This window comes from Gopherus flavomarginatus, chromosome 12 (assembly GCF_025201925.1).
Source record: "Gopherus flavomarginatus isolate rGopFla2 chromosome 12, rGopFla2.mat.asm, whole genome shotgun sequence".
NCBI lineage: Eukaryota > Metazoa > Chordata > Testudines > Testudinidae > Gopherus > Gopherus flavomarginatus.
This window is the reverse complement of record NC_066628.1, coordinates 17,436,182-17,447,430: the sequence shown is the minus strand read 5'-3', so window position 1 is coordinate 17,447,430 and position 11,249 is coordinate 17,436,182. Positions and strand designations below refer to the sequence as shown.

The window sequence follows — 11,249 nt, the reverse complement described above, 5'->3', positions numbered from 1 at the left end:
CCCCATTCCTCTGCATGCCTGTTTTTTTAACTGTTCCTCATAGGTCAGGTTATCTAAACCTTTGATCATTTTTGCTGGTCTCCTCTGAACTCTTTCCAATCTGTCCACATCTTTCTTAATGTGTGGCACCCAGAACCAGACACAGTACTCCACGTAAGGCCTTACCAGTGGCAAGTAGAGCAGAACAATTACCTCCCGTGTCTTACATATGACACTCTTTTTAACATACCCCAAATGATATCAACCTTTTTCGCAACAACATCACATTGTTGACTCATATTCCATTTGTGATCCACTCTAGTCCCAATATCCTTTTCAGCACTGCCATCACCTAGCCAGTGATTCCCCATTTTAAAAACATCAATCTTGATTTGAAAGTTGTCAGTTATAGAATTGACAATATTAATTAATAATTAACGAAGTGAGATCTTCAAAGGGGATTAATGGAGCTGGGCACTCCTCTCCTGTTGAAAGTCAATGGGCTTTAGACACACAAATCCAGTAGGTTCCTTTGAATATTCCAGTTTATCTGGATAATGAGAACACGCAGTTACTTTGTAATAGATCAGACAATATGAATGGTAGAAACTCACCTTTCTCACACCACAGACCATTCATCACCTGCTGCTGATGAGACTCCACCATGGGCAAGTCATTTGAGAATTCTCCTCTATAGCACCTTGTAGACTTTCCTCTGAATCAGGTGGTAGTGGCCACTGTCAGGGACAGAATACAGGACTGAATGGTCAAAATGACTGACCCAGTTAGACAGTTCCCATGATAAGCAGATGCTGTCAAATAAAATTGTAGTGAATGTAGCACCCACATCAACTCCTATGCATTTTATTTAGTTTTAATTACTCGTTATTAAAGCTGGTCAAAAATGAAAATTATATTTTTGTGGGGAAGGTCATTCTTTTGTTTTCATTGAAACATCCCATAATATTGCTTTTGGATAGGGGATGGGCAAAAAATGAAACTGGAGACTAAGAAGTGTTTGGTTTTCAATAACCTTCTCTAGTAAAAATTCCACTTTAAGCTAAATATGTTCTAGTTTTTGGAAAAGATTTCTGATTTTGAAAACTTTCCCCCAAAAACCTGAAAAAATATACAAAAAAGTTTTTCATCTCCAAGGTCTTATAAAAACAGAGCCAAAAACAGCTTCCCCCCACCGACAAACCAAATGCCATAGAAAAATTAATTCAAAATGAATTTTTTCAAAACCACAATTATTTTCAATGACAAGCAATTTTTCTTAAAAAGGCTGTTTTGACAGGAAGATATTTTTGAGCATCTCCACTAATTATGAATTATCCTCCAAGTTGCAATTATTATCCCCATTGGACGGTTGACAAACTGAGGAATGGAGCAGTGAAGGGACTGAACAAAGTCATGGGAATGGTTGGGATCAGGTCTCAGGACCCTTTGACCCTTAGCTTTTTAATAATTAATTATCTGAAAGTTGCACTTGATATGAGAGGCCCATTATATTAGGTAAGATACAATCTCCGCCCCAGGGACAGGCAAAGGGTGGGAAGGAAAAGACAGCCCCAGGGATTGACTTTCCCAAGGTAACACAGCAGGTCAGCAGCAGGGCTAGGAATTGATGCCAGACGTTTGGAGTACAGTCCTGTGTGCCCGCAGTGTTTGCTTCACAATCTTTCCTCTATATCCTGCTGCCTCGTTGTAATTCTGATTATTTTAGTTTCTGGAATCTCTTCACAGAAGTAGAGGGCAAGATAAATTAATTGTTGCCTCTGGGCTGTTGAGGGTTCCAAGGAGTGAGGCCCACAAGCCCTTAGAAAACAGACATAGATAAATGACCTTCCTGCATCACCAAAGTTTTTGACACACAGCTCATCTGCAGACAGCACAGATCTCAGTGTACTTCCAGCAGCTCAGCCTCAGTGTGGTGGGGGAACAGTCTCATAGTACAGTGATAAGGGCATTAGACAGAGAGATTGGTTGATAGAGCAGTGTGTATGAGGCTAGAGAGAAAGGAGAAACCAATTGCTGTATGTAGCTGGAGGAGAAAAGACATCTCAGTCTGGGAGGATTCCACACAGACCAACACCGTAAGTTTGCTCTTGCAAATAAAATATATTTGGGAGTTACAGAGTGGCTCTTCAATAACAAAATTGTAAATGACAATACTTGTTTTTTTCAGTTTCACTCTTAGTTCAATTTGAGCATGGGAAACTGAAGTAGTCCAAAGCATTTACCTTAGGAAAGAAAGCAGAATATCCATGCCTCGGTTTCCTTCTCTTGGGAGTGGGGGAATTGATCAAATAGACACACATATTTTTTTTAGAATGGATTGAGCAATTTACATTAAAATTGTGACAAACTCTATCAATTCTTTGTTACTTTTCTCTCTATATACATTAGTTTGTTGTTATTGCTCTCTGTCTGTACTTTTCTCTCTCAATTAGCTTGTTTTTACTTCTCTATCTGTTAGTTTGTTAGTTCTGTGGTTCTCTCTCACTCTGTATCTGTTCTTTTCTTATTTGTTTCTGTCTGTTAGTTTGTTGTTACATCGATCTATCTACCTACCTACCTATCTACATCAGGTTTAGTCTAGTTCTAAGTTTATTGTTACTTCTGTCTTTTAGGCATTGAGTCTAGAGGGTTAGAGAAATGGGGACTAGGAGTGAGGACTCTTTGGTTTTATCCTCAGCTCTGGGAAGGGAGCGAGGTTTAGTGCAGGGGCTGGCAAACTTTTTGGCCTGAGGGTTGCATCGGGTTTCATAAATTGTATGGAGATCCTGGCCCCCACCTCCTATCTGTCCCCGCAGACTCCTGTCCCATTCACCCCCCATTCTCTGACGGCCCCCCTGGAACCCCTGCCCTATCCAACCACCCCTTCTCCCTGTCCCCTGACTGACCTTGGAACTTCTGTCTCTGACTGCTCCCAGCCACCCCATCCAACCCCTCCTCCTTCCTGACTGCCCCCCGGGACCCCTGCTCCCATTCATCCCCCTGTTTCCCTTCCATCCTCCCTGCCCCCTATCCAGACCCCTGCCACTGACCACCACCCAAACTCCTCACCCTCGATCCAACTGCTCCCCAGCACCTGCTTCCTACCCCCTTACTGCACTCCCTGAAGCACTGGTGACTGGCAGCGCTACAGCCACACTGCCCAGCTAGAGCTGGGCCACGCTGCCACAGCCGCCGCCACACAGCTCAGAGCACCAGGTCAGACCAGGCATTGCAGATGCACTGCCCCAGGAGCTCACAGCCCTGTTGCCCAGACCATTTCTCCAGGGGATAAGGGACAGCAGGTGAGGGGTCGGGGCCTAGCCTCCTGGGCCAGGAGCTCAGGAGCCAGGCAGGACAGTCCCACGGGCAGGATGTGGCCTGAGGCCGTATTTTGCCCATCAGTGGTTTAGTGGGTAAGAGAAGTGGGGACTGAGAGCCAGGAATCCTGAGTTCTATGTGTGGCCCTGGGCAGAAATTCCATCAAGGGTGGAGAGAAGAGGAGCCGGAACTGGGGGTTCTATTTCTTTCTCTCATAAGGACTCTGGGGCAGGCACCCTTCATAACATAAAGCTGAGTAGTTAGGGCACTTGGCTGGCCTGTGACAGACTCAGGTTCAATCCCTTCCTCTGACTGATGATGAGAAAGGATTTGAATTCCTCCTTTACAGGAGAGTGTCTCGACTCCCAGTCCCCTCCTCTAACCACTGCATCTCATCGTCTCCACTGCCATCAGGAATGACTGCTGCGAGTGACAATGGAGAGCCATTGGGCCAACAAACATATGTGAGAGATTCTTCTGCGTGGAGCACTCACCTGGTGTCTGGAAAAGCCAAATTCAAGTCCCTGCTCCAATGACTATTTAATTATTGATACAAAGTGGAGCAGCTTCAACAGGAAAGACTGAGACAGTCTCATTTCAGAACAATTTCAGCTAGAACAGGGGATGGGGCATCAGGACTCCTGGGCTTTATTTCTGAGTCGAATTCACTGTGTAAATATGGCTGGCTGGGTTCAGTCACCTCCATGCGAGATTCTGTTCCCATTTAGAGCAGTATAAATGGGGAGTAATTCCATGGCATGCAGTGAAATTACCTCACATTCACAGCAGTGCCCCGGCAGCAGAATCTGGCCAGGCAGTCCCCCAATTCCCTTCGGTACACTGAGGGTAGCAACATTTATACACTGTTATCCATAGTTCGCCCACCTCTGGGTGACAGAGGTATACAAATACCTCGAAAGCAATTGTTCCTATTTCTCCTCTCCATCATCCTGGTGTAAATTAGGAGTAACTTGCACTGGAGTCCGTTGAGATGATTCTATTTTCTCTCACCCCAGTGTAAATCAGGAGTAACACTATTATTTTCTACTGTTTTCCCCATCCTCATTCCCATATTACACCAATCCTCACAAGGTAAGGGTCTGACTCAAGGAAATTTAATTGGTTTTCACAAAAGGAGAGTTATTTCACTAATCTAATCCTGGCCTTGCTCTTGTCTCTCCCCTGCCACCCCGACACCATCACATGATGTCCTGAGAAATAAAATGTCCAACCGAACCACCGTGACCGAGTTCCTTCTCCTGGGATTCTCTGACGTTTGGGAGCTGCGGATTTTGCACTTTGTGGTGTTTCTAGTGATCTACCTGGCAGCTCTGATGGGGAATCTTCTTATCTTCATGGCTATAGCCTTCAACCATCACCTTTACACTCCCATGTACTTCTTCCTGATGAATCTGTCACTCCTAGACCTTAGCTCCATCTCTGTCATTGTCCCCAAATCCATGGCCAACTCCCTCATGAACAGCAAGTCCATTTCCTATGCTGGATGTGTTGCCCAAGTCTTTTTCCTCTTCTTCTTGTTGGGAGCAGATTTTTCCCTTCTCACCATCATGGCATATGACTGATATGTCACCATCTGCCAACCACTGCGCTATGAGACAATGATGAACAGCAGAGCTTGTGTTCAAATGGCAGCCGGTGCCTGGATCGGTGGGATTCTCTACTCTGTACTACATACCAGGAACATGTTTTCATTGACGTTCTGTGGAGGCAATGTGGTAGATCAGTTCTTCTGTGAGATTCCCCAGCTGCTCAAGCTTGCCTGCTCTGATTCATATCTCAGTGAAGTTGGAGTACTTGCATTTAGTGTGTGTTTAGTCTTAGGCTGTTTTGTTTTTATCATTGTGTCGTATGTTCAGACCTTCAAAACAGTGCTCAGAATCCCTTCTGAGCACGGCCGACATAAAGCCTTCTCCACCTGCTTTCCTCACCTCACTGTGGTCTCCTTGTTTGTTTGCACTGGGGCCTTTGGCTACCTGAAACCCACCTCCAACTCCACATCTGCTCTCGATCTTGTGATGGCTGTTCTCTATTCTGTATTGCCACCAATCATGAATCCAATTATCTACAGCATGAGGAACAAAAAGAGATGAAAGCTGCTCTGAAAACACTGACTGCGTGTAGGTAATTCACCAAGAATTAATCTGTCTTTATCTAATAAAAGTTTTCTTACTTAGTATCTGTTCATTTAATGTCAGTTATTTCCATGACCACACAGTTTGCACACAACCCGGTCTGATTCTGATCTCAGTTGCTGTCATAAACAGATAGCTAAGGGTTAACGTCTCTTTCACCTGGAAAGAAGTATCTGAACCACCTGACCAGAGGACCAATTAGGAAACAGGATTTTTTTTCAACTCTGGGTGGAGGGAATTTTGTGTCTGAGTCTTTGTCTGTCAGCCTGCTTTTCTCTCAGCTTTGAGAAGTGATTTCTGTTTTCTAATCTTCTGTTTCCAGTTGTGAGCACCAAACATGGTTTTGTTGTTTTTGTATTTACATGTCTATAGTGGCTGGAGTGCTTTGATTTGTATTCTTTTTAAATAAGGCTGTTTATTCAATATTCTTTTAAGCAATTGACCCTGTATTTGTTACCTTAATACAGAGAGACCATTTGTATGTATTTTTCTTTCTTTTTTATATAAAGCTTTCTTTTAAGACCTGTTGGAGTTTTTCTTTAATGGGGAACTTCAGGGAAATTGAGTCTGTACTCACCAGGGAATTGGTGGGAGGAAGAAATCAGGGGGAGATGTGTGTGTGTTGGATTTGCTAGCCTGATTTTGCATTCCCTTTGGGTGAAGAGGAAAGTGCTTTTGTTTCCAGGATTGGAATTACAGAGGGTGGACTCCTTCTGTTTAGATTCACAGAGCTTGTGTCTGTGTATCTTTCCAGGAGCACCTGGAGGGGGGAAGGGAAAAAAGATTATTTCCCTTTGTTGTGAGACTCAAGGGATTTGGGTCTTGGGGTCTCCAGGGAAGGTTTTTCAGGGGGACCAGAGTGTCCCAAAACACTCTAATTTTTTGGGTGGTGGCAGACGTACCAGGTCCAAGCTGGTAACTAAGCTTGGAGGTTTTCATGCTAACCCCCATATTTTGGACGCTAAGGTCCAAATCTGGGACTAAGTTATGACAGTTGCATCAATGCAAATCCAGATTAATTCCACTGATGTCACTGCTCCTGGGGTGATTTACACTAGTAGAAAATCTGGTCCAGTTGTTGAGTTAAATGGGTGTAAATTGTGTGCACGAGAGGAATCAGATTTTCATTCTGTGCCAAAATAATATCCGTTACACTGCTTAGCCACATGCACCCATTCCATGGCCACTGAAAATAATAATTGGAGTTATCTTGCTTGTGTGCATAAATCAGGAGTGGCTTCGTTGGAACCAAAGGAGTCAGACTGGTGTGAGACTGGAGTAGGTGAGAAGACATTTCGGGTAGACCTTCAGCACATCAGTGTAGTTCCATTGACTGTGGTGGCACTAAAGAAATTTGCAGCATCTGTGGATCTGACCTACTGCTTCCAATAGAGCTGTATATCCATTGACACCAGCTGGGGACTCGGCCCATGCTCTTATAAAATACCATTTGTGATCTAACCACTAGAGGGGTCCAAGGAGCCAGACTGTGTTAGCCTAGCTCACGTGTACATTTGGCCATGTGAAAAATGGAGAGACTGGCTAAAAATTTCCAGGGAGGTTTCTAACCACTAGTGGGGCAATGTTCCGGAGCAGCCTCCCAATAGAAGTTGTGGGAGGCAAACAACTGAATTAGTTTGAAGAGCGAGATGGACACTTGTCTGAGTGGGATTGTATGATGGGACTACTTGTGATGGTGGTGGGCCAGGCTCAACAATCCTGGGGCTCATTTGTTGCATATGTCTTATGGTTCTAAAAGCTCATACTTTAGGGTTTCATCTGGCCACTGGCAGGTGTCAGGAAGGGATTCCTCCACCCCACCCAATGTATTCTGGGAGATTGTTTTTTTTTAATCTCTGAAGCATAGGGCAACCCTAGTTGGAGATGGGCCAATGGGTGGGATGTGCCAGGGCTCTGAGGTGTCACTGAGCCATTCTTTCTCATTTGGGAGTTTGGCTGTCTTGGTCTTGCCCACATGCTCTAACTGATCGCTATGTGGGGGTCGGGAATTTTTTCCCCGGTCAGATTGGCAGGGACCTTGGGGGAGGTGGGGTTCACATTCCTCTGTAATGTGTGGTGCGGGTCACTTGCCATGATTTTCTGGGTGAATCTCCATCATTTCCCTTCCATTGCAGGGCCTTCAGGCATTGGTGCCCCTCGGTCTCTCCTACGGTCTGCCAGTGGCACAGAACTGTCTAGTCTCCTGAGGGCTGTGACACTTTGGTCTAATTTCAGTTGTTGGGTTTGGTCTGTGGGTTCCAGGTAGTGTTGTCATAGAGCAGGTCAGACTGGATGATCTGGTCGTTCCTTCTGGCCTTGAACTCTGTGACTCTATCCTGACATGGAGGACAGGTGGACTTGGAGGAGATCAAGAGGACCAGACTTCTTGCTCTAGCACCATATCTGGTGTGCAACACTGCTGCCAGATTCAGCACTAACACATGTATGTCCATGACAAGCTGTCATTGGCATAAATCCCCACTCTGAACCTTAGCGTCCAAAAGATGGGGTACCAGCATGAATTCCTTTAAGCTCAATTACCAGCTTAGAACCTCTAGCGCTGCCACCAACCAGGAATTCCAGTGCCTGGTACACTCTGGTCCCCCCAAAACCTTGCCCGGGGACCCCCAAGACCCAGACTCTCTGGATCTTAACACAAGGAAAGTAAACCCTTTCCCTCACCGTTGCCTCTTCCAGGCTTCCCCTCCCTGGGTTACCCTGGAAGATCACTGTGATTCAAACTCCTTGAATCTTAAACAGAGAGGAAAATCCACCTTCCTCCCTCCTTCTTTCTGCCCCTCCCAGACTCTCCCTGAGAGAGACAGTAATCCTAACACGGAGAGAAGTTAGCCTCTCTCTCCCCCTTCCCTCCTTTCTCCCCACCAATTCCCTGGTGAATCCAGACCCCGTCCCCTGACGTCTCACACCAGAATAAAAAAACAATCAGGTTCTTAAACAAGAAAACCTTTTAATTAAAGAAAGAACAAAGGTAAAAATTATCTTTGTAAATTTAAGATGGAATATGTTACAGGGTCTTTTAGCTATAGACACTGGGAATACCCTCCCAGCCTAAGTATACAAGTACAAATTAAAATCCTTTCAGCCAAATATAAATTTGAACTCCTTCCAGCCAAATACACATTTGCAAATAAAAAAAACAAACATAAGCCTAACTCGCTTTATCTACCTAGTACTTACTATTCTGAACTTACAAGAGCCTGTATCGGAGAGATTGGAGTGAAACTTGGTTGCACGTCTGGTTCCTCTGAGCCCCCAGAGTGAATCACAACCAAACACTAACAGCACACACACACAAACTTCCCTCCCTCAAGATTTGAAAGTATCTTGTCCTCTGATTGGTCATCTGGTCAGGTGACAGCCAGGCTCACTGATCTTGTTAACCCTTTCCAGGCAAAGGAGATATGAAGCACTTTTGTTCTATTAACTCTTACTTATCTGTTTATGACACAAGTATTAGGATACAGATAGTCAGGCCTGTCGCAAAGGCCTATACTTTAAGAATTTAGGTGTACTCTTATCACTTAACTAGTTATATAGGTATAAAAAAAAGAATCAAATCACTACCTGCCAGCGTAAGGGCCTTATCTTACTGTGACAGTCTGAGGCCCTGTTTTTAGGCTAAGCCTTTGGCTAAGCAGCAGAGGCAGCTGGGAAACAAATGGTCACATCCTAGCATTCCAAACTAGTCACACTGAAATGAGGCAATCCAATCTATCACCTCCAGAGAAAGGGAAGAGCCTAGAAGATGTAAAAGGAAACTTAGTTTGATAGCATCCTGTCTATCAATAGCTGAGATGTGAGATCCTCATTTCTGTATTGTTCTATCACTGTAGTCTCTGCTTCCCTATTGTTTATCTGTAAAATCTCTGTCTGGTTCTGTGATTGTTTCTGTCTGCTGTATAATTAATTTTGTTGTGTGTAAACCAATTAAGCTGGTGGGATGCAATTGGTTAAATAACCATGTTACAATGTGTCAGGATTGGTTAGTTAAATTTCAGTAAAATGATTGGTTAAGGTATAGCTAAACAAAACTCAAGTTTTACTAGATAGTCTGCAGTCAATCAGGAAGTAAGGGAGAGAATGGGAACAGGGAATGGGGGTGGGGGAATTGGAATCATGTTTTACTAAGGGTGGGAATGGGAACAGGGCCGCAGACAAGGCTCTGTGGTGTCAGAGCTGGGAAGGGGGACACTGAGGAATGAAACTGGAATCATGCTTGCTGGAAGTTCACCCCATTAAACATTGAATTGTTTGCACCTTCTGACTTTGGGTATTCTTGCTCTCTGTTCATGCAAGGACCAGGGAAGTGAGTGGGTGAAGGAATAAGCCCTCTAACAACAAGGGAAAGGCTCAGTCAACATACAGAATCCTGTGTCCTTAGCTGACATAAAGATGCCTCCCCCACAACTTCTCCTTTTATACATTGATAGAAACAAATTACATATTACACCCCAGACATTGTCAATTACCAGCCCTACAACTTGTACCTGCTTCGTCAAAGAAAACATCCTCAGCCATTATCCTGTCCTCTCCTCCTTATTTTACTAGGGGCCAGTGTGCTCCTGTATCATCTCTTGGAAATTTGTTTACGAGTTTATTTGAGAGCTCTGGGTGTTCTTTTACCATCCTCTCCAGTCAGGAATGTGCTTACTTGGGAAGTCAATACCTGGTGTGTTACTATTATGCCTGTCATAAACAGATAGCTAAGGGTTAATGTCTCTGTCACCTGAAAAAAAAAAGTATCCTGAAACACCTGACCAGAGGACCAATCAGGAAACCAGACTTTTTTCAACTCTGGGTGGAGGGAAGTTTGTGTCTGAGTTCTTTGTCTTCTGCCTGAATCTCTCTCAGCTAGAGAAGGATTTTTCTATTTCTTGCTTTCTAATCTTCTGTTTCCAAGTTGTGAGTACAAAGTTGGTTTTTTGTTTTGTATTTACATGTCTATAGTTGCTGGAGTGCTTTAAATTGTATTCTGTTGAATAAGGCTGTTTATTCATATTTCTTTTAAGCAATTGACCCTGTATTTGTCACCTTAATACAGAGAGACCATTTGTATGTATTTTTCTTTCTTTTTTATATAAAGCTTTCTTTTAAGACCTGTTGGAGTTTTTCTTTAGTGAGGAACTCCAGGGAATTGGGTCTGCAGCTCACCAGGGAATTGGTGGGAGGAAGAAGTCAGGGGAAAACCTGTGTGTGTTAGATGTACTAGCCTGACTTTGCATTCACTCTGAGTGAAGGGGGAAGAGAGATTGACTCTCTGTAATTCTGTTCTCCAGGCTGGGAACGGGGAGGGTGGAATCCCTCTGTTTAGATTCACGGAGGTGGCTTCTGTGTATCTCTCCAGGAACACCTGGAGTGGGGGAAGGGAAAAGGTTTATTTCCCTTTGTTGTGAGACTCAAGGGATTTGGGCCTTGGGGCCCCCAGGGAAGGTTTTTGGGGGGACCAGAGTGCCCCAAAACACTCTAATTTTTTGAGTAGTGGCAGCAGTACCAGGTCCAAGCTGGTAACTAAGCTTGGAGGTTTTCATGCTAACCCCCATATTTTGGACGCTAAGGTCCAAATCTGGGACTAGGTTACTGACAATGCCAAGATCAGGTCTACTTTGTTTTGCAGCCTTTTGTTCATACTATTAGTTATGCCTAGGGCTCTGGCAAGGCCTATACTGACTGCAGCTGAACCTTGCAGCCTTTGTCCTTCCCTCCACAGCCATCACATGATGTACTGAGGAAGAAAATATCCATCCGAATCACCAGGACTGAATTCCTTCTCCTGAGATT

At 44.3% G+C, this 11,249-nt stretch overlaps 1 pseudogene; it reads left to right on the top strand.

Moving 5' to 3' along the window:
* The first annotated feature begins 4,520 nt into the window (after window positions 1–4,520).
* Window positions 4,521–5,443, top strand: LOC127032569 (olfactory receptor 14A16-like; annotated as a pseudogene).
* The last annotated feature ends 5,806 nt before the right edge of the window (window positions 5,444–11,249 follow it).